Consider the following 27,765-nt stretch of genomic DNA (forward strand, 5'->3'; position numbering starts at 1 on the left):
CAAAACGTTTTTCTTTTTTTTAGGATTGAACTTCTGTCAGGTTTATTGCAGTCATTGACCCATTACTGGAGAAATGTCCCCATCAATTCCTTGCTGTGTGCCATCAAGTCAGGAAAGGGAAAAATGGGAGTAGCCAGAAAAGCGTGATGTCAGAACAGTGTTGTTTCCACATCTCTATTGTGTAGAAAAAAAAAAAGAAAAAAGACCCCCTTCATTGGGACTTTATAGGAAACAACCACACAAGTAAACTAGAAAATAGATTTATTGTTGCACATAAAATTATTCGATGATTCAAGCATGAAATGATCGTTTAAAAAGACATATCAGACAGTCACAGAAACACCCTTCCCGCAGTGGAGGTGCAGCATGAGGTAGCACGCTGCATGTCGCAGAGCCGGGGGAGGAGCCAGATCGTGGCGGTGAGCGGCTGCGGGGAGCCCCAAGGCTCTGAGAGGACGAGAGAAACAGCCGGCGGAGTGCGGCGTGAGAGGCCGCTGGGAATGCTGGCAAACTACTAGCGGTCCCCCCAGGATCACCCCCCCGCCCCCGGATATCTAAGACTGAGACCCGGCGTATACCGAGGGTGAGAGGTGTTGAGAGGCGGTGAGCCGGCATCCCTGATAAGAAATGCACAGACCATCCACGCTGAAGAGAACCCCCCCGGTTCCAGGACATTAAAGGAGAAGCACAGGGGAGAGGTGAGCAAATATGGAATGCAATGTTAAAGAGGATTAAACTTTTGCCAAATAGTCCCTGATATAGCGAGAGGAGGAGGAGAGTACAGGTGGAAATGCTGGAATATGTAGTCCTGAGTAAGCCTGGATGTGTCATTATGATATAGTGAGACTGAGTGCTGATCCCTTACTAGTACTGAGATAATAACTATAAAGGAGCAGATGAGCTGTGGACTGTGATAAAATGTTTACATTATATCTGGTGTGAGGTGGCTGTGGAAATAATCAGAGTGCCATGAAGTAATACTCAGTACGGTGTTAGGGGAGTATCAGCAGTATCAATTATCTACCTATATTGTGGAATTATATGCCTTGGAATGGGATATGCAAATAGATAAAAAGGCAAATATATGAAGATATGGTATAGAGTACCGCATGTAGCGGTTCAACCGATACATGCGGGACGAAATGAAGATCACCTGCATTCCTATGCATTTGAAGTATCATTTTATTTGTTAGTCTGAATTCTTTCAAAGATGCACTCTATAGTTAGAATTTATTTTATATCTCTCTTTTTTTATGTCTCTATATAAAGAAAGTTTTTTATTAAATAAATCTTTTGATATTTATACTTGCTGTTGTGGCTCTCATGATTGAGGTTTGACCAGGCCCACACATCTTCATACTATACTACTGTTCATGCTTTAATAACAGTCCCTACATTTTTCCTGTCTAAGGAAACCCCCGTAAATCTTCTTCTTTAGAGGGACTTGAAAGCTGACAGTCATTTTTATATAATCAGTGTTATACTCGAATACGAAAGATGGAGAACCAAGTGGGTACAGGGGAGCAAAGCATACAAATGCAAATGCTGACCAAATCAGAAATGGTGGAAAATTCCTTTAAGACAGAAATTGCAACAATGCGAGCAGATCTGGGACACCTCCTTAAAAGGGTGGAGGATACAGAGGACAAGAATGATAAACAGGCACTTGAAATACAAGAATTAAAAATACAAATCAAAAATCTAAAAAATCAAATTAACCAGAGAGAAGTAGCATATAAAATAGAAAACCAAAGTAGACGTCAGAACCTAAGGCCCCATGCACACGAGACGCTGGTAAACTCGAGTTCAGAGGCATTTGGGCATTTTTTTCAACTGCCCCTGAACACATTTAATGTTATCCTATGTGTCCATGCACACATTCACTTTTTTTGCGTTTTAAAGCAGTTGGGTTTAGGCTCGTTTTTTCAGAAGCAAAATTTTGGGTTCAGACACAAACGTTTTTGCGTTTCAAAGCTTTGGGAGGGTCTACAATGTCTTTGTTGTAAAAGCTGATATCCGCAAACGCGGTAAGATGCCGCTAAACGCGGCAAAAACAGGCATTTTAAACGCCGTTTTTTGCCATTGAAAACTTGAGTTTACATGTGTTTGCATTTGCTTCTCGTGTGCATGGGGTCTAAAGGATAAGAGGAATCCCGGAGGCGAAAGGAGAGGACCTAAGAAAAGTCATGAAGGAAATTTTTAACCCCCTACTGGATGGAGGAACAGAACAAGAGACACTGGCAAAAGAAGATTCCTCAAGTCATTATTGGCTCAAATGAGAACAGTCAATATTAAATATAGTTGGGGGTTTCCGACATCTTTAGTGGCCCAGAAAGACAGCAGATTTGTGAGGTTAAAGCATCCGGAGGACTTGGAAGACTTTTGCAAAGAAATAGGAATACCTAGAGTGGATTTACCGGAAGATCTAACCCGATAAATTAGGGGGAAGTCATAGAAAGGACATAGATATTGTGAGAGGGGCGGGATGGGAAAAAGGGAGCTTAAATTGAAAGGAAGAAAAAGGGAAAAAAGATGAAAATTTAATAACCTGGACAACCTCAGAGCGGTTGACTTTTCCCCTTATCGTCTTTCAGGACAGCACCTTGAGAGGATAACAAAGACTTACCCACTTAGGGAGGGACCACAGCCTGCAAGACCTTTCTGTCAAAAGCCTGATCGCTTGCCGACAGAAGATCCAGTCTGTAATGACGGTTGAACATAAGGTAACTTGACCACGTAGCCGCCTTGCAGATCTGATCTGGGGTGGCACCAGCGATTTCTATTTATGTAGTGGCCTGAGCTATAGTAGAGTGTGCTCTAATTCCCAATGGGGGAGATAGCCCTGCTTGGGAGTAGGCTTCCAGAATAGTATTTTTTAGCCATCTAGCTATTGACCCCTTCGACGCTTGGTGGCCCTTTTTTCCCTGAAAAAAGTATGAACAAGGAGTCTGAAGATGGAAAATCCTTGGTCACTTCAATGTAATGTAGCAAGGTTCTTCTCACATCCAACATGTGGAATTGGCGTTCCTTCACCCCTGATGGGTTAGAGCAGAAGGTCGGTATGACAATTTCCTGCCACCGATTGAGGGCTGACGCCACTTTTGGTAGAAAAGCTGGATCAGTCTTTAGTACAACCCTGTCCGCGTAGACGGACAGGAAGGGTTTCTTTGACAGGGCGTGCAGCTCACCGATTCTTCTGGCTGTCGTAATTGCCACTAGGAACACCGTTTTGAGAGTAAGGTACTTCAGAGAAATGTCTTGTAGCGGTTCAAAGGGTCCCTTAGATAGTGTCTGAAGAACCACTGACAAATCCCAACTGGGGAAGTGTCTCACGGGAGCTGGTCTGGATCTGGAAAGCACCTTGAAAAACCTTGACACTAACCGCTCTGAAGATATAGGCCTTTCCAGAAAAACTCCCAATGCGGCTATCTGCACCTTAAGTGTACTGACTGACAAGCCTTTTTCTGCTCCATTCTGAAGAAATTCCAGAATTGACACTAGATTTTTCACGAGTGACACCAGGAGTTGTAGACCTTCCTGGTAACCACCTTTCTACTGGAAAGCAAGGTAGTCACAAGTAGTCGAGACAGACCTTTTCGTCTCAATAACTGCCTCTCAGATACCACGCCGTGAGGCTTAGACAGGCCACCTTGGGATGGTATATCGGACCCTGTAGCAGTAAGTCCTGCCGGAATGGCCTGACTGCCATTCGAAGAATGGTGGTAAGCCAAGCCCTTTTTTGCCAGAATGGAGTAATTAGAATTACTTCTACCTTTTCCTTCTGAATCTTCCTCAGTACCAACGGAATTAGTTGAAACGTAGGGAAGGCGTAAGCCAGCTGGAAGTTCCAAGGCTGTATTAACGCATCTGTTCCTTGGGAACTGTCGTTTCTGTGAATGGAGAAAAAGACCGGAAGTTGCGTAGTTTCTTCTGACGCAAATAGGTCTATTTGTGGTTGGCCCCAGGCTCGGATGATCAATGTGAAGACTTCCGGATTTAGGGTCCATTTTGCTTCCTGAATCAGTCTTCTGCTTAGAAAATCTGCCACTATATTTAAAGTGCCTTTGAGGTGGACCGCTAAGGACAGCAAATGATTTTCTGCCCAGTTTAGGATGTCTGAGGCGAGAAGCTGAAGTTTTTTGCTTCTTGTGCCTCCTTGCCTGTTTAAGTAGGCTATGGTAGTGGCATTGTCTGAGAAGACTTGAACATGGGCACCTTGAAGGTCTGTGGAGAAGGCATCCAAAGCCAAGGCCACTGCCCTAAGTTCTCTCCAATTGGAGGACTTTTCTGCTTCTGACCGGGACCAAACATTCTGAGCATAGTTCTGACCCAGGTGTGCCCCCCATCCTCATAGGCTGGCATCTGTTGTTACCACTTTTTCTATTGGAAATGAGAATACCAGGCCTGCTGACAAGTTTTTTTCTGACTTCACCACCAAAGCGATCGGTTTACTTTGGTTGGGATTTTTGCCTCCAGAGATTCTGTCCTGTGATCCCATATTTTCAGGAGGAAACTCTGAAGCGGTCTGTAGTGAAGCCTTGCCCACTGCACCGCTGGCATAGATGAGGTAAGGGTTCCCAGAGCTGACATTACTTGTCTGACTGATGGCTCTTGATTTGTCTGTAAGGAGGCTACGACCCTTAGTATCTTTAGTTTTTTGTCTTCTGGGAGAAAAATTCTTTGCTGCACTGAGCTTATCTGATATCCCAGAAATTGTGCCTCTTGGGTTGGGTTGAAATTAGATTTTTCCATATTTATGATCCAGCCCAAAGCTTCTAGATGACTGCGAGCTCTTTCGAGATCCTCCAACAATTTCTCCCTGGAGGGGGCAAAGAAGAGCAGGTCGTCCAGGTATGGAATTACTGCTAATTCCTGTAAGTGAAGAGGAGCGAGGGCTTCTGCCATGACCTTTGTAAATATTCGACGAAAGGCCGAAGGGGAGGGCTTTGAATTTCAGGTGCACAACCTCTTTTCCAATGTTTACCGCCAATCTTAGAAATGTTTGGGATTGAGGGGCTATGGGGATATGCAGATAGGCATCTCGCATGTAGATTGATGCCATAAAGCACTCCTTTGTCAAAAGATTTTTGACCGTGAAGATTGAGTCCATACAGAATTTTTTGTATAGAACCGATCTGTTTAGCGGCTTCAGGTAGAGAATAAGTCTGAAACTTCCAGCCGGCTTTTTTTATCATGAATACCTGGGAATAAAACCCCTGATAATGCTCCCCCTGTGGTACTTGAGTTACAACCCCCTGGTTCATCAGATCCTTCAATAGGCTCTTCATTGCTAGGGACTTGACTATATCTCTTGGTGGATTTGTCAACAGGTACCTCTCTGGGGGAGGGTCCGAGAACTCTATTCTGTAACCTTGGGACAGCATAGAGAGAATATACCGATTTTCTGTTATGCTTGCCCAAAAAGGGAGAACACTTTGAAGTCTTTCCCCTACCTGCAACTGGTTGTAATTGTGTTTTTCTGGTTGCCGCAGGAGGATGGAAAAAGGACATTACCTTTGCCCTGACCAACCTTTCTTCCTCTCTTGAGGCTTGTTTTGTTCTTGAGCCCTTTGAGGACGAAAAAAACCTTTTGCCTGTCTGCTTTTTCTTCTTGGCAGGAAAAGATTTCTTCTTGTGTGCAGTTCTGTCGAGCACTGCATCTAAAATCGGGGCCGAACAATAAATCCTCTTGGAAGGGTACTCCACACAACTTGTTTTTAGATACTGTGTCCCCCAGGCCAGGTTTTTAACCACAGCGCCCTCCTAACTGAATTAGTAAGGGCCGTGGATCTTGCCGTCATTCTGATAGGCTACAGCTGCTGACAGGGTTGAAAAGGAGTCTAGGATTTCTTGCTTTGGAGAATCAGCCATTATATGATCCGTAAGCTGGTTCAACCAATACTCCATATTTCTGGAGACGCAAGTAGTCGCCATTGCTGGCTTAAGGTTGCCTATGATGGACTGCCAATCCATCCGCTTATCCATGGGGTCTTTCAGAATCCATGTCCTCAAATGCTAGATCTGAAGATCTTGAGAAAAGGCTGCATCGAGTTTTGGAACTTGATTCCAGGGAGCTGCTGGGTCTTTGTCAAAAGGAAACCTTTTCTTGTGTGCCTTAGCAAAGAAAGGTTTCTTTTCAGGATCAGTCCATTCTTTCTTGATCGCTTCAGAAATTACTGTATGGACTGGGAAGGTACGTATCTTGAGCTCACTGAGTCCTGCATACATCCTGTCGTGTAAAGATAATTCTTTACGTTCCTCCTCTAATCCAAAAGTTGCATGAATAGCTTTTAGGAGGCCATCAACTTGTTCCAAAGACCATTTATATTTTGAAGACATTCTCCAGCTCATCCTCCTCCTCATCTTATTCTTGAGAATGAGGGGGGGGGGAAGGACCTTCCTGGTTCAGAGGACTCTCTTCTGTCTCCACTACCGGGACTAACAGTGCGTCTTGTGAGGTAGAGGTCTGTCTCACGGATGGTTTTGCAAGTGAGGACTTAAAGAATTGGATGCTACTATTCAGTCCTTTTAACAGATGCGATTATGTCGCTGCAAGCGGCAGACGCTTCCTTCTTCACTAATGAGTCAATACATGTCTGACAAAGCTTTTTTCCAGCCTTCAGGTAGTTTCGACTTGCATGAAAGACATTTCTTTTTATTCCCAGGATCAGAGCTCTTGGCCTGCCATGATAAGGGAAAAGAAAAAAAAGGAAAAAAAAGACAAACCATCCTTTTGAATCAGCCTGAAAACCAATCAAGATGCTCACCACAGGTGCACAGTGAGAGATCCACTACACTCATGTGCCCAAACAGGCCCCCGCCACCAGGGGGGAAAAAACACTCACACCCCCCTAAGGGAGAAGAGAGCTAGAGAAACCCCATAGTAAAATGAGGGTAGAACCTCAGTCTATCCCTTACCTGGGACTTGCTGGTGCCAGTGCCTGTTCAACTCGTTAAGGATCCTGCGTCCATGTTGAGGCAGCAGCGTGATGCTGGTGGCAAAACTGCCGATTCCGGACTCCACTAGCGCCACTGCACCAGACCAGAACCAGCTAAAAGGCACCAGACCTGTTCCTCCCTCCTCCCTCAGCGCTTCCTGGCGGAAATAACATCCATGCCCTGCGCCCGCTCGTAGGATGCCGCCCCTTTTCCGGTTACCTCACTTCCGGGGGAAGCAGCCCGACTGACCTTCCCAAGATGGTGGCGGCGGTCGGCTGCCCGGACCGGAAAAAAGATGTCCGTGCCGTCTACCTTGCCAAGTAGCAGTATCCCGGAGCAGTCCCTGGCTCCACTGAGCACTGATGAGGGAGAAGGAGCCCATGCACAAGGCACACTCTATCCAGTGAATGGGAGGAACAGACTCTGAGGTAAGAAAAAGAAAAAGTAGGGAGATATGACCTCTCAGGAAGTACCTAGAGTGCTCCTAACCCCCACATGTGTTCCCGCCGGAGGAAACACAAAGACTGATAAGTTGAAGGAGCCTCCCTTTTAAGAAGATTGGTGGAGGTGTGTTTCCTGTCAAGTGGGTGGCGCCACGCTCTCAAGGTGCTGTCCTGAAAGACGATAAGGGAAAACACTATTTTTCTTCGAATACAGAACGTGACTAACCCACTGGGCGAAAACAGGACTCTAAAACTAACCAATTATGACTACGGTTACACTTTTGACCTACAACGTACGAGGGCTGAACACACCTACAAAAAGGCATAAGATTCTCAAAGATTGAACATGATCACGCATGAGTGGTCTTCTTACAAGAAACCCACCTGACACATGAGACTAATGTAAGCTTGTATTCCCATCGGCTTTCAATTTGGTACTATGGAGATTTAACGACAAATAAGGCAAGGGGAGTCGCAATTGGAATAGGCTGAGGAATTCGGTTCGCCCTGGAGAACTGATTAAACGGACCCAGAGGGAACATCTCTTTGAGGGGGAAGCCGATGGGAATGGAATGCACATTGGCGAACATATACTGCCCCAATAGGGAGCCAAGGTATATTTGGGGAGAGCCCTGGAAAAATAGTTTGAATTTGGAAAGGGTAAAGTGTTCATGGCTGGCGATTTTGAATTTCGTATGGACCCAAAACAAGATAGTACGTCACGTGTACAGGGGACAAGGAACACTCAGTAAAAGGCAATAAAACTAAAACTACACCGCCACCAATTAATGGACGTGTGGAGAATACAACATCCACGGCACAAGACTACACGTTCAATTCCCCTGTACACGGGACCTACACTAGGATAGATTATTGGATGGTGGAACATAGGATGCTAGACTCAGTGATATCTACGAATATTGGAATAATTACCCTATCCGACCATGCACCACTGTTCATGGAATTTAACCACTTAACCCCCGGACCATATTGCTGGTCAAAGACAGGAGTACTTTTTGCGATTCGGCACTGCGTCGCTTTAACGGACAATTGCGCGGTCGTGCATCGTGGCTCCCAAACAAAATTGGCGTCCTTTTTTTCCCACAAATAGAGCTTTCTTTTGGTAGTATTTGATCACCTCTGCGGTTTTTATTTTTTGCGCTATAAACAAAAATAGAGCGACATTTTTGAAAAAAAAATATATTTTTTACTCTTTGCTGTAACAAATATCCCCCAAAAATATATAAAAAAAACTATTTTTTTCCTCAGTTTAGGCCGATACGTATTCTTCTACATATTTTTCGTAAAAAAAAAAAAAAAAAAATCGCAATAAGCGTTTATTGATTGGTTTGCGCAAAAGTTATAGCGTTTACAAAATAGGGGCTATTTTTATGGCATTTTTATTAATATTTTTTTTTTACTAGTAATGGCGGTGATCAGCGATTTTTTTTGGTACTGCAACATTATGGCGGACACTTTTGACACATTTTTGGGACCATTGGCATTTTTATAGCGATCAGTGCAATACAAATGCATTGGATTACTATAAAAATGCCACTGGCAGTGAAGGGGTTAACAATAGGGGGCGGGGAAGGGGTTAAGTATGTCCCTGGGTGTGTTCTTACTGTGGGGGGGGTGGCCTCACTAGGGGAAATCACTGATCTTCTGTTCATACATTTTATGAACAGGGGATCAGCATTTCCCCCCGACAGGACCGGGAGCTGTGTTTACACACACAGCTCCCGGTCCCCGCTCTGTAACGAGCGATCGCGCCCGCCGGGCACGCGTTCGGGAGTCGGGGGCGCGCGCGCCCCTAGTTCCCTGTGAGAGAGCCGACGTAGAGCTATGGGCTCTTGCGCAGGAGAGCCAACCTGCCGCCGTAGAATGATGGTGGCAGGTCGGCAAGTAGTTAAGACATACAAAAATTCAATGATAATTTTAATACCGAAAAATTGGAAAGGAGTAGACAGCCCAAAGATAGGTGAATGGCTAGATGGGATAGAAGAGACACGGAATATGGAATATTTAAGATGCTGTCAGAAAGATACAAGAGGGAGTTTTCACCCCAAGGAACATAACTACACGTTTTACTCCCCCCCCCACGGAACGTACTCCCGAATCGACTACATCTTGGCGGACCACAGGCTTTTGGACTCTATAACGGAAACGGACATAGGAATAATGACGGTGTCAGATCACGCTCCAATCTATATGAAAATTAAACTGTCCATACAAAAGAGACAGAGGCCGGTGTGGCGCCTGGATGATAGCCTGATACGCGATGAAGGAGGGGCAAGCAGAGTAGAGGAGGAATTAAAACAATTCTTCCTCATCAACGATACAGAAGGGATAACCAGCGCAACCCTTTGGGAGACACACAAAGCCTACATCAGAGGAATTTTAATTGCGGAGGGCGTAAAAAAAAAAAAAGAGTTGAAAAGTAAAGCAAACACCCTGACTAAAGAGATAGAGACCTTAGAACGCGAACATAAAGCGCAGGGATCAAAAGAAACATACCTTAACCTAACAATAAAGAGAGACGCCCTCAAGGAGACCATGGAACAGGAAGCGAGAAATAAACTTAACTGCATCTCTAAAGAGAGATACGTATGGGGTAATAAACCAAGCAAGCAACTAGCTAAAATGGCTCAAAAAAAGAAAGCTAGAAACTATATCGATAAAATAAAAAGGAAAGACGGGAACATGGTTTACGCAAATAGAGAAATAGCGGATACTTTTAAAAATTACTACGAGGAACTTTATACTCTAAAAAATCCAGGGTGGCAGGCAGGGGAAAGGGAGGGGAAGACCCGAGAATTTCTAGACAGGGCAGGACTTCCTAGTTTAGAGGAGATGGAAAGTTTAAATATGGACCGCCCCATAACTGAAGAAGAAATAAAAGAAGCTCTAAATTCCACCGCGGGGGGTAAAAGCCCGGGGCCAGATGGGTTTACCCCCCAGTACTATAAGAGATTCAGCAACATTTTGATCCCAAAGATGTGCAAATACTTCAACGGGCTAGGGTCTGAATTTGAAATCAGCAGGGAAGCTACTGCGGCCACGGTAGCAATAATTTTAAAGGAAGGGAAAGATAGCTCTCTCTGTTCGGCGTACAGACCTATCTCTCTGTTAAACACAGACACTAAGCTCTTTGCCAAGATTCTGGCGTGGCGATTAAAGGGGGCTATGCACGTTTTGATTCACCCCGACCAGGTAGGATTTGTGCCCAACAGAGAGGGCAAAGACAACAGTCTCAGGGCTATCCTCCTGCTTCAGACCATAAGGCAGAATGGGCCCCCAGGTCTATTCCTGTCAGTTGATGCTGAAAAAGCTTTTGACAGGGTAGACTGGGGGCTCATGATGGAGACTCTCAATGCTATGGGAATAGGAAAAAGGATGTCGCGCTGGATTAAAACACTTTACCATCACCCTTCAGCAAAAATCAAAATCAATGGGACACTATCGGACCCCTTCGAGATGAAAAATGGGACAAGGCAGGGATGCCCTCTGTCCCCCCTTCTTTTTATTCTTTCTTTAGAGCCTCTGTTGTCTACCATTCGTAACGACCCCGACATTAATGGAGTCAGAGTAGAAGGGGAGGAACATAAATTATCGGCGTTTGCCGATGATATTTTGTTCTACCTAACCAATCCGGCCAAATCTATCCCAAAGCTCTCCAAAGTGTTGCAACAATATGGTGCCATTTCTAATTTTAAAATTAACGAAACTAAATCTGAAATTCTGAACATTAATTTAAACAAAAAGGAGGCGGGTCGGGTCAAGGAGATCTGTGTGTTCCCCTGGACCAAAGAATTAAAGTATCTAGGAGTCAAACTGGCCAATACAACCCAGAAGATGTATAAAATAAATTATATTCCCCTACTAAACGAGATCAAGAGCGAATTAAAAAGAACGGTTAATAAACCCATTTCATGGATCGGGCGCATAAACATGCTAAAGATGGTTGTAGTCCCAAAAATTCTTTATAAATTTTTATTACTCCCAATAGCACTCCCTCAGCAATTTTTGAGAATTCTTAATTCCTTGTTACTAAACTATGTTTGGAAAAATAAGAAGCATAGAATATCCCTCTCTATCCTAAAACAGGGAAAGCCACTCGGCGGTCTGGCAGTTCCGGATATTAAAAGTTACTATAAGGCGGCGGTTTTAGCACGTGCGGTAGAATGGGCACGGGATAGGAAGGATAAAAGGTGGGTGCAAATTGAGAAAGCACTAACTAGCAAACATTTAAATAATATTATTTGGATTCCTGCACAACACAGAGTACTAGACCACAAAACACATGATTTAACACGGGACACTTTAAGAATGTGGGACAAGACCCTGACACAAATAGAGGGTAAATTTAATTCCCCTTTAATGAACCTCAAAGAAAATCCTTATTTTGCACCAGGGGAAAATAAAATTGGAGGGAATTGGATTAAGGTAGACACGGTATATTTAGGGGATATTATTAAAGAGGGAGAGATAATGACCTATGAAGATCTGAGATCCAAAACGGATTTTTGGAACTTGGATAGGTGGCATTACTCCCAATTGCATCACTTTGTGAGGCACCTCCCCCGTCCATTACGGACAGAGGCGGAGTTAACTCCACTCGAGAAGATTTGTAAATCTAAGAATACAAAGGGCACTATCACTAAATTATATGGATTATTGGTAAAGATAGGTTCACGGAGCGAAGCACCCTTCATAGGTAAATGGGAAAGAGAATTAGGAACCACAAGAGGGACAAACAGTCATAAGAGGATTATGCATCTTACCCATTCATCCGCAATTGACGTACGAACCGCCGAAACAAACTATAAGTCTATCTCAGGGTGGTATATTACACCAGATAAAGCAAATAAATATAAAGCAGAACAGACCGCAGAGTGTTGGCGGGGCTGCTCTGAAAGAGGCACGATGGCCCACCTGTGGTGGTCATGCCCAAAAATACAAACTTACTGGGACATAATTTTGAGTCAAATTAAAGTTATTACGGGCAAAGACTTAAAGAAAGACCCCTGGGTCGTGCTCTTTCATTGTAGCCAAGAGGGGGAAAAAAAATATAAGCAGTCTTTGATTCCTCATCTCCTAAACGCCGCAAAGAAACTTATACCCAAAAAGTGGCAGGAGACGGAAAGTCCACACGTTTGGAACTGGATAGATGAAGTGGAAGAAACGTACAGGCTGGAAGAGTTAAAGGATAGGCACCTGGAGACGAGCGGCGGACACGGGGAAAAATGGCGGGAGTATAAAAAAACATGGAGTTATGCAGAAAGAGTTAGGGTATGCTACTAACAAGCCATATGTCGGCAACATGGAAATTAAAACATTTCCCAGGCTAGGGTCCTTCCCTAGAGCGAGCCACATATTATTCATGATCCATGAACGTTGGAGATTGTTTTAGCTTGCGAAGGAAAAGTTAGGAGATTCCGGGGAGCCAAGAGGGGGGGCGGGGGGGTGTTAATCAATATAGAGCCACAATGGTAAGCTATTGTTACAATCCATTACCATCATTATTATAGTGTTGGCCTATATTTAAAAAAAAAAAAAAAAAAAACATAAAGGAGCATAGTAAATATACCACACATGATGCAAACCACAAAACGAGACGTAAGACGCATCAAACCATGAGCCGGTCTCAAGGATTTGGTAAAAGCTGAGGTGGTAGAAAAAAAAAAAAAAAAAAGAAAAAAAAAAAAAATAAAGATACAAGAGAGGAGTTTGCCAAGATATGGGAGGTGTGGAAAAAGTTTAACCACTTCCATACAGGGCACGTATACACCTTCCCGCCCAAGCCAATTTTCAGCTTTCAGCACTGTCGCACTTTGAATGGCAATTGCGCGGTCATGCTACACTGTACCCAAACAAAATTGGCGTCCTTTTTTTCCCACAAATAGAGCTTTCTTTTGGTGGTATTTGATCACCTCTGCGATTTTTTTTTTTTGCGCAACAACTAAAAAAAGACTGAAAATTTTGAAAAAAAAATACGTTTTTATTTTTTTCTGTTAATTTTTTTGTAAATAAGTAAGTTTTCTCTTTCAATTACGGGCACTGATATGGCGGCACTGATGGGCACCGATGAGATGGCACTGATGGACATCGATGAGGTAGTACTGACTGGCACAGATGAGGTGGCACTGATTGGCGGCGCTTGTATGCGGCACTGATGGGCACACATAGGCGGCACTGATGGGCACACATGGTCGGCACTGATGGGCACACATGGTCGGCACTGATGGGCACACATGAGCGGCACTGATGGGCACTCATGAGCGGCACTGGGCACTCATAGGCGGCACTGATGGCTACTTATGGGTGGCACAGATGGGCACTGATAGGTGGGCACTGGGCATGGATGGGCACTGTGGGGTGGCACTGATGGACACTGTAGAGTGGCACTGATGGACAATGTGGGGTGGCACTGATGGACACTGGGGCGACACTGATTTACCTATGTTGCCAATCAGTGCCCATTTGTGGGCACTGATTGGCATCTTTTTTTTTTAAATGCTTTTTTTTTTTTTTACAGCCTTTTTTTTCATCTGCCCTTCCCTGGTGGTCCAGGGTGGGCATCCCTGGTGGTCCATGTGGCGATCCGAAGGGGGGGCTGCGCTGATAAACAATCAGCGCGAACCCCCCCCTGTCAGGAGAGCCACCGATCGGCTCTCCTCTACTCGCGTCTGTCAGACGCGAGTGAGGAAGAACCATCAACGGCTCTTCCTGTTTACATCGTGATCAGCCGTGATTCGACACGGCTGATCACGTGGTAAAGAGTCTCCGTGAGAGACTCTTTACCGAGATCGGTGTTGCAGGGCGTCAGACTGACACCCAGCAAAAACGATCGCCGCGATGCGTGCCCCCGGGGGCGCGCAGCGGCATAGAATCCTGAGGACGTCATATGACGTCCAGTCAGGATTCTACAACCACTTTGCCGACGTCAATCTGTCATTGGCGGGCGGCAAGTGGTTAAAGTAACAAAGATATTGTGAAATTAAGAGTAAAGTAGTACAGTGTAGGTACGGGGAGTAGGGGGGAGGGAGAGTAGGTAGGATGGGGGGGGGGGGATAGGAAAGAGGTAAGGGTAAATATGGTAAAGTATACTCCCACTGGGTGGGAAATGTATCTTGCTTTTATTATGCATGTGTAAATTAAAAATCAATAAAATAGGCGTGGCCGGCATGTGAACAAGAGCAGATGTGTGCTAGCTGAGCTCTGCTCCTACCGTTATCCTGGCTTGATTTCCAGCGCCGATTCCTCCTTCCAGCAACCGCCTGCCCGACACCCTGGGGCGGAAGAAGGCACCCTGAGGCCTCCTCCGCTGTCTCCGGGTAAGCTCCGTTCCTCCGCGGGGATCGGCGACAGGAGATGTCGGCTAGCTCTCCAGCCTCCTCTAATCCGCCGGCATCCCACGCCGCCTCACACGCTGAGCTCCTGGCGGCTATCAAGGAGGGTCGGGACTCGGTGATGGTCAAAATAGACCACCTTGTTGCGGATGTCAGCTTGATCCGCCATGACATGGACAAATTTAGGGCCCGGTTCACGGAGGCGGAGGGCCGCATTTCTCAGTTGGAGGATTCCACAAGGGCCGATTCCAGAGACCTGCATGCCTTACAACTGCAGGTCAAAGCCCTGCAGGAGAAGTCCATAGACACCGAAAATCGGCTCAGGAGGAACAATATCAGGGTCCTGGGCCTCCCTGAAAAGGTGGAAGGCCTCAGGCCTGCAGAATTCACAGAAACCTTCCTGATCTCCCTCCTGGGCCTGCCAGCCATGCCGCCTACATTTGTGGTTGAAAGGGCCCACAGGGTCCCCCTCAAGCCTCCGATCCCAGGAGCCCCTCCTCGGCCTTTCCTGCTCTGCCTGCTAAACTACAGGGACAGGGATTGAATCCTTGCTGCTGCCAGGGAGAAGCGGGACCTGCTTTACAACGGGGCCAAGATCATGCTGTTTCCTGACTACTCCCCAGAGGTGCAACACCGACGCCGCTCTTTTACCGAGGTGAGGAGATGCCTGCGAGATCAGGGCCTCAAGTTCAACCTGCTCTATCCCAGCAAGCTGCGGGTGATTGATGGGGACCGCACGCGCTTTTTCATGGATCCGAAGGCGGCCATGTCATGGCTAGAGGGTCGCTGATGGACTTCACCTCGTGGCAATTATTCTTGTTTGTTGCCCTGTCGGCTTCCCCTGTGATGCCTGCCTCCCCTCACCTGGCTCCTTGGCACGGCGCCCTGGCCTACTCCCTCTCCGAAACTGCTCTATTTACTTTCTATGGATGATTTCACTTTTTCATGTCATTCCTGCCTGTTTCTCGCTATGGCTGCTGATGCCCTCACCCCCCCCCCGCTCCTGGCAGGTGTGCAGGTCTGCCATGTCACCTGTGGTGTCACATGATGACTGGTTCGGGATCCGTTACCTTTCCCCTGACCCCCCCATACTTTTATTTATTTATTTTTTTTGCCCCCAACCCTCCTTGTGTTTTTTCTCCTCCTCAGTAAACTTTGGGTATTGGCCGCTATGCGCTGCCTTGACCGGGAATCGGTCCTGATTCGGCTAATAGGAGCTGTGGTTGCTCAGTGCACGAACTAGGACACGCACTACCTCGGCCTACGGACGTGGTAGCACTCCAGGACTGCTACCCCCCCCCCTGTGTTTTTTGGTCTCCCCCTTTTTCTCTTCCCTTTTTGTGTTTTGTCCCCCTTTTTGCTCTCCGGAGCCTGGACACTGACCGTTGGTCTTTGATGTACCCCCTGTCCAGGTACCGGAGCATCGAATACCAGAGATATTACTTAATAACCGCAGTATTTTTATACTACTTCATGCTTACTATGTAATCTGTTATGTCTGTATTTTTTTATATTTTTTTTAGGGACTCATTTACACTGTTTTTTGACTGTTTTTGGGAAGAAACTATTCCCGCCCCCCTGACCGTTGTTAGAGGGCTGGGACATAGAAGGATAGGCACTCAGTGCCTGGGAATTAGTTTTTTCTTAATGTTGGTTTTGTCTTTTAAGCTCAATGTCTTTTACTGTTTTTTGAATATGTCATGCTCAAGTGTTCATAACGTGCTGTGTGCTCGAGATCTTGCTGCTCCTGGGGTGCTCCGGGGTATATCTATATAGTTATCCCTTTTATTTCCTGCCCCCTCCGCCAGATGGCTGACCGCTCACCTGACTCATTTACCATTCTCTCCTGGAATGTCAGAGGCCTTAACTCTAAATTTAAACGTCCCACCCTCTTTCAATACCTAAAAACCTGCTCGCCCCAGCTTATTCTACTCTAGGAGACTCATCTCATGGGCAGCAAGATCCTGACTCTCAAGAAGCCCTGGGTACAGCGGGCGATACATGCTACTTACTCTACATATGCCAGGGGTGTGTCGATCCTTATTCACAAAAATTTCCCCTGCGTGATTGAAGAGGTCCGTACAGACCCCCTGGGTAAATATGTGATACTGATCTTCACGCTTTGGGCACAGAGGTACATTGTTGTTAACTTATACATCCCCCCCCCTTTTTCACCTGCCTTACTATATGAGGTGATGGATAAGATCACGCCGTTTTGCCCGGGGAAGGTTTTGGTAATGGGTGATTTCAATGCCATCTTGTCGCATGACCTGGACAGACCTGCGCCGCCTAAACATCGGTGTATGGACCTGCCTGCCTGGGCTCAGGCGGTGGGTCTGGAGGAGGTCTGGAGGTGGAAGCACCCTGAGGTGAGGGCTTATTCGTGCTTCTCGGCTTCCTACAAGACCGCGTCCCGGATAGATTTGGCCTTCTCCAATCCCGCACTGTTAGCGGATGTGTTGGGGGCGGACTATCTTCCGAGCGGTCTGTCGGACCATAGTCCTTTGGTGGTGGTGCTCCGCACTCCGGCATCGCGCAGTGCTGCGCTTTGACGGCTGGGCGCGCAATGGGTCACTCATCCTGATATAGCTGATACATTGCCCCCCCTTACTAACTGAATTTTGGGAACGTAATGCAGGCACTTCCTCCCCTGAGGTTGTGTGGGATACCTTCAAGGCCTACACTAGAGGGCAGTACATCTCCTCCATAGCTAATGTCAAGAAACAACACTCAGTCCAGACTCGGGAACTGGAGCAAATAACTACTGACAGGTACAACTTGGACCCCACCCCGGATCACTTTAATCTAATGATGGCGGCCCAACGGGACTTGCATCTGCACCTGGCCGAGGCAACGCGCCTGGAGATCCACAAGGGCAAGCAGCGGGCCTTTGAGCAGGGGGACCGTAACGGCCGCCTGCTGGCCATGATGGCCCAACATGACCAACCCCTCACGACAATTTCGCTCCTTCGGACCCATGGGGGTGGGACTGTGTCCTCCCCCCAGGAAATCCTCCAGACCTTTAGTGACTTCTACAGGACTCTGTATTCCTCTGGCCTGCCCGCAGACTTCCGGCCTGAGACTCTGAACATTTTGATGGATTCGTTGGCGCTGGGCTGGCTCTCGGACGGGGAGAGAGAAGCTCTGGTTCAACCATTTACGGCCCTAGAGGTACAGAATGCCATACAGTCCTTCCCGCCGGGCAAGGCGCCTGGGCCAGATGGGCTCCTGCTAGATTTCTACAGGGCCCTTTGGCCCCCCTTGCTGGCCCAGCTGTACACCTTGTGCTTGACATGTGCTCTGCAGGGTGGACGCTACATAGGGAGGAAGTGCTTCATCTTTTTTCTTTTATCAAATTTTTTATTTTGTCCCCAACAAGTGTCAAAACAGATACCAGAATAAAAAAGGATGTAAAGTTATAAAATTACCGTACATACAATATGTTAAAACAGTGCTTACATTGTCTTACCCTAACCACCCTCCTTGTCCACACTATACAGACCTTGTTTCCTAGTGTAGTCATAGTTTATTTACCTAAAGGAAAGGAAGATTACCTATCTTATAGAAAAGAAAAAGGAAGAATGAAAGGTGGCAATAGAAGAAAAAGTTGCAGAAAAGTATAAAAAAGGAACAGAGGGAGAAAGGAAGGAGCTAGATGCCCTTGTTGATAAATTATGCTGGCAATGGCAAGACGTCCCAATTTGTATAGGGACAAGGAGACCTAGGGCGGGGGGAATGCCAACCCCTTAAAGAGGATACCCCATTGCCCCCAGCCATGGCCCCCACATTCTCTCAAACTTTTTATAGTTGCCTTGTCTAATAAACGCCACTCTCTCGCACCAAATCATTGTAGCAATAGTCTCCACCCAATTTTCCACCGATGGAGGAGTGTGTGCCTGCCATTTCTGTGCAATTAACTTTCGTGCTTGGAATATGCATCTCAGCACCACTTCCAAAGTACCTGACGGGACTCTACGATCCCTCATACTCCCTAGGAGGCAGGTTATAGCCACTGGTTCTAGTGAGGTCCTAATGATTTTATTAACCCCGTCTATTATCTCCACCCAATATCTAAATAGCTTGGGGTATTTCCAGACCATATGTATATAATCGCTTCATCTTTTTTCAAGTTGCATTGTAGAACATACAGCGTGACAAACTTATTACTACACATACTCTTGTCCAATACCCCAGACGAAAGTGCTTGAACCACAAATGCATCGAATACCAGAGATATTACTTAATAACCACAGTATTTTTATACTACTTCATGCTTACTATGTAATCTGTTATGTCTGTATTTTTTTATATTTTTTTTATATATGTCTTTTAAACGATCATTTCATGCTTGAATGATCAAATAATTTTATGCACAACAATAAATATATTTTCTAGTTTACTTATGTGTGGTTGTTGCCTATAAAGTCCCAACGAAGGGGGGTCCTCTTTTTTCCTAATCAGAGAAATCAGGACACCCCTTTCTACTATAGAACCAAAGATTATATCCCCTCCTCATAAAATTGGCAATCATATCCTGTCAAAAAGAAATGGCGCACAAAATCTATTCTATAAATAAAAAAAACACACACACACACACACCAGTTCTTCAAGTCATAAATCCACTGCAATGACTGCTTATTTTAAAGCTCTGACAACTGTAAAAATGTACCGTGGTGGACAAGGTCTTAGGGTAGAAATAATTTGTATATTATCAGCTATCCAAAACATTAGTCATTTTAGAACTACATATTTCAGAAAATAGCCCATTCTATATTACAACCTTTTCTATTAAAATATATATTTTATGGAATCACCATACACTTAACAGTCATTAGTATATATACTTGGAATATTGGCAAAATGTAAATTTAAATGTGCTCTCCTCTGCTGAGTTTTTTTAGGGCCCTTTCACACAAGCATTCAGACTGAATCTGTAGGTCAGTTTTTCAGAGGGATTCAGACTGGACCATAATAATAGGTTTGTACAGTATAAAGATATGCGACTGTAAGTAGACTTATGCCAGGTAATGTCTGCAGAAAAGAACAGAAAAAGGGCTGCATGCTTTTTGTTTTTTACTGACATAAATGCACGTCATCCTTTTAGGTCCAATCTGAATATGTCCATTTTTTGTTTTTACTTTTGTCCATCTATATTAGGGCTGCAACTAACGATTATTTTCATAATCGATTAGTTGGCCGATTATTGTTTCGATTAATCACGTTTAAAAAAAAAAAAAAAATTTTGCAGTGATTTGCATTTTTTATTATTTTGGCCAACTTGTTGTTGGGCAGATTAAAAAAAACACAAATTGCCACAAAAACGCATTACATGCTTTTCTGCAGCTTCTCCATTGAAGTATATTGAACCAAAAAAAAAAAAAATGGCACCGTTTTGCGTTAAAAAAAAAAGTCCTAGCCCTTTCCAAATGGGCAGCAGCTGAAAAAAAAATCATGGATGTGAACGTGTCCCATAGGAAACCATGTAAACGAACTGTAGTTTGTTTCTGCAAAAAAATACAGAGGTGTGACCCCGGCCTGAGATGTTTAGTAACATAATGGGGGTTAAAAAAACTAAAATTTGTACAAAAAGAGCAAATAATTGGTACTGTAAGGGGTTCTTTTTTTACTGTTGGACAGTGAAAGTAATATTTACAGTAGCGATTTGCTCTTTTTGTAGTATAAAGGGCCAATTTTAGTTCTTTTTAACCCCATTATGTTACTGGCCGATTAATTAATTATGAAAATGGTAATCGATTAGTTGTTTCGGCCCTAATCTATATAATTATTTTCTTCAACTGAAAAAAAAAAAAACAATGTGCTAATGCAAGCTAAACTGAAGGTGGATGGATTCATGATTTTTTATTTATTTATTTTTTAATCTCTCAGCTTTCGTGATGGGATTTATGACACTCATCAGAAAGGACTCTTAGGCCTGGTTCACACCTATGCAGTTTACTTTTAATACATTTCTGTGGTGCTTTTTGTGGTGCGTTCGGCGCATTTTTCATTTATGCTTTTTTTTGGGCAGATCTGCAGATTCAAAAAAACGCAAACTGCAAAACACGTCAAAAGCCACTTTTCTGCAGTGTCTCCATTGAAGTCTATTGACCATCGTTTTGCCTTTCAAAAAGCTCTGATCCTTTGCAAAAAGCAGCATCTGAAAAAAGCTGAGATGTGAACATGACCCACCCATATTAAATGGACAGAAGTGCGTTTCTGCAAAAAGAAGAAAGATCCAAAAACTCACGTCTGTGCGATAAAACCAAGGCTAAAGGTTACAAAGCTTTGACACAAAGATAATAGGATATTTGACTTTATGTATTCCAAGAAAATGATTATACATTAACCTCCCTGGCGGTATGATTCTTTCAGAAAAAACATGCTGAAAGCGGTACCATTATTTGCAAGGAAATTTGGCGTTTTATATTGTAGGTCTGTAATTTTTAGAAATAACTCACTTAAATCTGACCAAACAAGAGTCTAGTAGGCATCCCGGGTATGACATTTTTTTAAAAACAAAATTATAAATTATAATAGATTAAATAATTATAAATAATTATAACAAATAATAATATAATTATAATAAAAAATATTCAATAATGTAATCAAATCAAGATCACTGAAATTTGCTCAGTTGCAGAATTGTCGCTGTCATTATTTTTTTTTTTTTTTATGACGAATTTCCCCACAAATCGCTATCGCACAATTCTGCAAGTGATTATAATTTATTATCGCTGTTTTTTAGCTGATCTAAAACCATTTTTGACATCAAGGGACACTTTTGGTTGATATGGACAATCTACAGTTTGCAGGGAGAAAGAAACGTTTTTATTATATAAAATGACATGCATGACACAGGACAGACCACTAGGGACAAGGGGGGTGTGTTTTTTTTACATACAGTACTGTAATCTATAAGATTACAGTATACTGTATGTAATGTGTTTGTTTACTTTTTTAAATTTGGCGCCGTTCTCCGTCCCCGTGCGTCGCAACGTCGCAGGGAACGGAGATCGGCGTCACACAGAGGCACTGTGTGAATCGAGCGAGGTCCCGCTCGCTCACACAGCGGGGTGGCATCGCTGGATCCAGGGACAAGGTAACTAAACCATGCCTGTGGATCTAGCGAGGCAAGCCCGAGTCTGACTCGGGGTTACCGCTCGCAGCAGGAAAATCTTACCCCGAGTCAGACTCGGGAATACCGCCAGGCAGGTTAAGAGATACATAGTTAATTCTGGTACAGAGTTATCCTGCTGCTTTCAAAATATTGGACAAATGCCAAATAAAGTTATATAGGACAGCCTAGCTTAACTCTTTCTACAACCATCATCCTCCCGTTTTGTAGCAAAGCAATAGAATGAGTGGATCATAGGAACCTGATGAAAAAAGGATTTCACTGTAGGTCAAAAATACCATTATTTACTTACTAGTACCGGTATTAAAATCTCAGCTTTTTTCTAAAAATAAGAGTCATGTCATACTTACGAACTGGAAGGACACAGAGTTAACAAGGCTGCACACCCCAAAGAATTTGCAAAATGGGATGGTTCCCCCAAGGTTTTTTTTTTTTTTAGCAGCAGGGTAATTAAAATTAACCCCTAACAATGAAGGATATGAGATTGTTTTTAGGCCTTACGCTGAATATGGGGCTTACAAAAAAAAATTAACTTCATTCATATTGGTCTAAAAAGCCCATCCACCATATGCCAATTTTTTCAGTTACGATGTCCAGGTCCCGCTATGACATGATCATACAGTTCCTGCATTTCAGTGACAACCCCCCCCCCCCCCCGAAATCATACAGCCTTTGATAGATTGTATAAAATTTTCCCCCTAATAAAAAAGTTTGCCGAACTTTACATCCCGGAACAGAACATCTCTGTGGACGAATCCCTGGTCCATTTCACAGGCCGGCTGGGAATCAAACAGTATATTCCCAGTAAGAGAGCGAGGTACAGCTTGAAGCTAAACAAGCTCTGCGAAAGCTCCTCCGACTATGTGAATGCCTTTCGTGTGTACGAAGGCAAAGACTCCCAGCTCCAGCCCCCTAAGTGTCCATTGTATATGGGAATAAAAAAACATATAAACAATATATATATATATATATATATATATATATATATATATATATATATATATATATATATATATATATATATATATATATATATATATATATATATATATATATACATATACACACACACACACACACACACACACACAGCAGTGCTCCTTATGGAATTTAAATGCTATTATATGACAGTCCAAAAGTTCGTTTGAAAAGCCTATGGTAGAAAGAATAGTCCCAAACAAGATGTTCCGTGAGAAGACTTAGAAGAAATCTCCAATAGAGACAATCCAGTGATATCCTTAAAACCACCACCACTCGTGCAATGAGCAAGTAAAAACTCTTACCAGACAACGCTGGGTAATAAGCGTTGTATCGTAACTTAAATCACAGCAGGGGTAAAATCCAATCCTCATTAGATATCCTCTCCCATGTGAGAAAAGAAACAGACAGTGGCCCATAGCATAATTCCGTTTGGTTTAATAATAAAACAACAGTAGAGTATAAAATGTACACTTACACTTTAGAAGAGTAAGTCAGGCAATACAAGTGACAGCTTTCATCATTCGATCGAATCACAGAAACGAGCATCCAGGGCGGCATCCCAAACGGAATTATGCTATGGGCCACTGTCTGTTTCTTTTCTCACATGGGAGAGGATATCTAATGAGGATTGGATTGGATTTTACCCCTGCTGTGATTTAAGTTACGATACACCGCTTATTACCCAGCGTTGTCTGGTAAGAGTTTTACTTGCTCATTGCACGAGTGGTGGTGGTTTTAAGGACATCACTGGATTGTCTCTATTGGAGATTTCTTCAAAGTCTTCTCACGGAACATCTTGTTTGGGACTATTCTTTCTACCATAGGCTTTTCAAACGAACTTTTGGACTGTCATATAATAGCATTTAAATTCCATAAGGAGCGCTGCTGTATATATATATTGTTTATATGTTGTTTTTTTATATCATGTTCATCTGTCTATGTGACAGAGATTAAGTAGCAGCTTCAGCTTTCATTAGCTTGATTGCGAGGGAGGTGCATTATAGATCTGCATATTACTTCTCGCATGGTTTGGTTATATTAGTGTATTTTTAATGGTTTATCTGTGTCCATAAGCGCTGAGTGCTTGGGGAAGGGCTGAGAGCTTTGGTTTGCGTATATGGGAATAAGCGGGAAAATTGTATGGGAGTTGGCATTCCCACTTTTCCAAAAGGCAGGGGCGGACTGGGCTGGGATGCAAGGTGGCAATGTCCCCCCAGGCCGTCCCAACTTATATGCAAAACGGTCGGCGATCGCCCACTGACAATTTTTTTTTTCTGTGAAGAACTGAGCCAGGGGCATGGCAGCGGCGCCCAGCCGCATGCTGTGGCTTCTGGGAATTGAATTCTACTCAAGCGCCCCGTGATTGGCCGACCAGGGTCATGTTCGGCCACACGATGTGGCATACTGGAATTTGGAGTTCACACGAGCGGCGCGCCCTGCGATTGGCTCGGCCGAGCTTGTCATGTGTGGCCCCAGGCGGGGCTGGTCTTACGGGAGAAATGTAGAAGGTAAGGGACAGTCTAAATGGAGAAGAGAGAGACATGGGAGGATACAGAAGATCTGAAAGGAGAGGGAAATTACATAGGAGGTGATGGGCAATCTGAACAGAGAGAAGATAGACACAAGAGATGATGGAAAATATGAAAGGAGAATGGATAGATACACGCCTGTCCCTCTGTCCGCCCGTCCCCCTCTGTCCGCCCGTCCCCCTCTGTCCGCCCGTCCCCCTCTGTCCGCCCGTCCCTCTGTGTCAGCCCGTCCCTCTCTGTCCGCCCATCCCTCTCTGTCCGCCCATCCCTCTCTGTCCGCCCATCCCTCTCTGTCCGCCCATCCCTCTCTGTCCGCCCATCCCTCTCTGTCAGCCCACCTGTCCCTCTGTCAGCCCACCTGTCCCTCTGTCAGCCCACCTGTCCCTCTGTCAGCCCACCTGTCCCTCTGTCAGCCCACCTGTCCCTCTGTCAGCCCACCTGTCCCTCTGTCAGCCCACCTGTCCCTCTGTCAGCCCACCTGTCCCTCTGTCAGCCCACCTGTCCCTCTGTCAGCCCATCCCTCTCTGTCCACCTGTCCCTCGGTCAGCCAATGTCTCTCTGTCTGCCAGTCCCTCTGTCAACCCTCTCAGGTCCACGGCCAGCTCCCAGCAGGACCCACACGCTGTAGGTCCTGCTGGGAGCTGGCCGTGGACCTGCAGGCCACTAGCCTAGGGTGACCAGACGTCACCAATTTCCGGGGACAGTCCTCGGGCTGAGGACACTGTCCCTAGACCAAGTCTGTCCCCGGGCTAATCGGGGGCAGGTGCCAATCGGGGGCGAGTGCACCGCGAGCTGGGGCAGTGGGAGGGCACCCACGGCAGGCCTGGGTCCCGCTGTGCCCATTGGGCTGCCTCAGAGGGGAAGAGCCAACAGTTTACACAGAGCGGGGATCTCTCACTTACCTGGCAGCCGCTGTCATACAAAGTACTGGCTCCTATGATAAACAGCACACTGATGACGTATACCATAGGAGCTGGTCCAGCAGGCAAGACTTCGTATTACATTGGCCACGCTGGGTAAGCGGTAGATCTCCGCTCTGTGTAATCCGGCTGCTATCCTCTCTAATCCCCATGCACTGGTGAGGCTGTGCTGATGGGCACTGGTGAGGTTGCGCTTATTCGGTGGTTCAATGGGCCACTTGACTGGACTTGCCCCCCAGCCCTAAGGCTGCCAGCCCTCCCCTGCCAAAAGGGGTATCACATATACATGGACAATTACTACACCAGTCTGCCCCTTTTTCGCCACCTATTCCTAAATAAAACCTTGGCCTGTGGTACTGCACGTAAAAACAGGAAAGGCTTCCCACAGAGTTTAGTCACCACAAGGCTACAAAGGAGGGAATGAGCAAGCCTGAGGAACAAAGAAGTTTTGGCCGTGAACTGGAGGGATAAGAAAGACGTTTACATCATGTCGACTATCCACAATGACACCTCAGTGGAACTTCACAGGAGACGCGTTACCGCTCAAAAGCCCTGCTGTTTCAACGAATATAATAAGTTCACGGGGGGGGGGGGGGGTGGATTTAAACGATCAAGTTCTGCAGCCCTATCTCTCAATACGAAAGTCTACTTTCTGGTTAAAAAAAGTTGCAATATACTTCTTCCATATGGCCCTTTATAATTCATACGTCACTTATCACAAATCAACGGAAATGCCCATCCCCTTTATCAGATTTATCGAAAATGTCGTCACTGCCCTGATCTATCAGCAAGGCTCCGCCCCACAAAGAATTTGCTCCGATTGTGTCAGCAGACTGCACGAGCGCCATTTTCCTGACACTATTCCACCATCAGCAACCGGAAGAAGACGCCCAAAAAAATGATGGGTGTGCAGCAAACGTGTAATTAGGAAAGACACCAGTTGCTATTGCCCCGACTGTCCGGACCAACCTGGCCTATGTATGACACCATGCTTTAAAGCGATATCACTCTTTCTAAAATTATTAACCCAAATTAATAATAGACTGCCACTTCCCCGTTTTCAATTTCTGTGCCGATTTCCCTGCTGCCTCAACAAACCAACCTAGTGCCTCAACTCAACTGACCCTGGCCTGTTTATCGACTATGCCTCTGCCTGCCGTCTGCATTGTTTATCCACCATGTTTCTGCTTTTCACGTGAACTGACCCTGGACTGCTTCTCGACTATGCCTCTGCCTGCATTGTTTATCCGCCATGTTTCTGCCTTTCACATGAACTGACCCCGGACTGTATCGACTATGTCTCTGCCTACCGCCTATTTCTGCCTTTTATCTGCACTGACCTCGGCTTGTTGACCATGTTTTTGCCTGCCCCTTGGACTGATCTTGCACCCTGCTACACAGGGGTCTCACACCCTGCTACACAGGGGTCTCACATATGTGATGGGCTCCAGAATAGTGTTCGGAGTTCAGAAAAACTGTTTTTGGTTTTCTGTGTTCCCAGAACAGGGTCTGGTTGCCCGGAGGCTTCAAAGCGATTTGGTTGGGAGAAGCCTCTATCCCTGTCCCCATACTTTCCTGACTGAGGCCCTAAACCTGATGGTCCTGCATGCTGCCTGGACCAATACTTTGGCTGCACTAACCATATCTCTGCCTGCTGCATGTACTATGGACAGTATTCCTGCCTGCTGCATGGACGATCCTTTCGCTGCCGCTGACCACATCTGCCTGCTACCTGGACCGATGCTCTCCTCTGTGGACCACTGCACTACTAAGACAGCAGGTAATCTTTTTTTTACTCTTTACTCAGAAGAATGTATTTTGGTTTGTAATTGGTATGTACAGTACATGCTATGGGTTAGAAATATGAAGGACCTTCAACAATGTCAAAGGTTGGCAGGAATTTGTATGTGTAATTTATGCTCCTAGAACGCCTGGAGGTGCTACTTGGATGTTGGACTTCTGTATGTGAACAGGCTGTGTAAAAGTCTGACAAATGTGGTATTGCCATACTCAGGAGGAGTAGCAGAATATATTTTGGGGTGTAATTTTTTCCATGTACATGCCATGTGTTAGAAATATCTTATAAATGGACAACTTTGTGTAAAAAAAAAAAAAAAAAAAATCATTTTTTTTCCACATTTTCAAAAAAACTTCTGGAAAAAAACTGAACTGTTCAAAAGACTAATTATGCCTCATAGATTATACAATGGGGTGTTAGCTTTCCAAAATGGGGTCATTTTGTGGGCGTTTCCATTGTCCTGGTGCTCGAGAGCCTTCAAAAGTGTAACAGGTAGTTGAGAGATTAGATGTGCAATTTATGCTCCTAGAATGCCTGAAGGTGCCACTTCAATGTTCGGCCTCTGTATGTGGCCAGGCTGTGTAAAAGTCCCACACATGTGGTATCACCATACTCAGGAGGAGCAGCAGAATGTATTTTGGGGTGTCATTGTAAGTATGCATGTGCTG

General features: G+C 45.0%; 1 protein-coding gene across 1 annotated transcript in view; it reads right to left on the reverse strand.

The window, feature by feature from the left end:
• ADSL (adenylosuccinate lyase) overlaps positions 1-27,765 on the reverse strand; it is a 299,794-nt gene that overhangs the window by 186,491 nt on the left and 85,538 nt on the right. The gene's annotated exons all lie outside the window — the stretch shown is intronic.

The sequence above is a fragment of the Rana temporaria genome, chromosome 7, assembly GCF_905171775.1.
Source record: "Rana temporaria chromosome 7, aRanTem1.1, whole genome shotgun sequence".
Classification (NCBI taxonomy): Eukaryota; Metazoa; Chordata; class Amphibia; order Anura; family Ranidae; genus Rana; species Rana temporaria.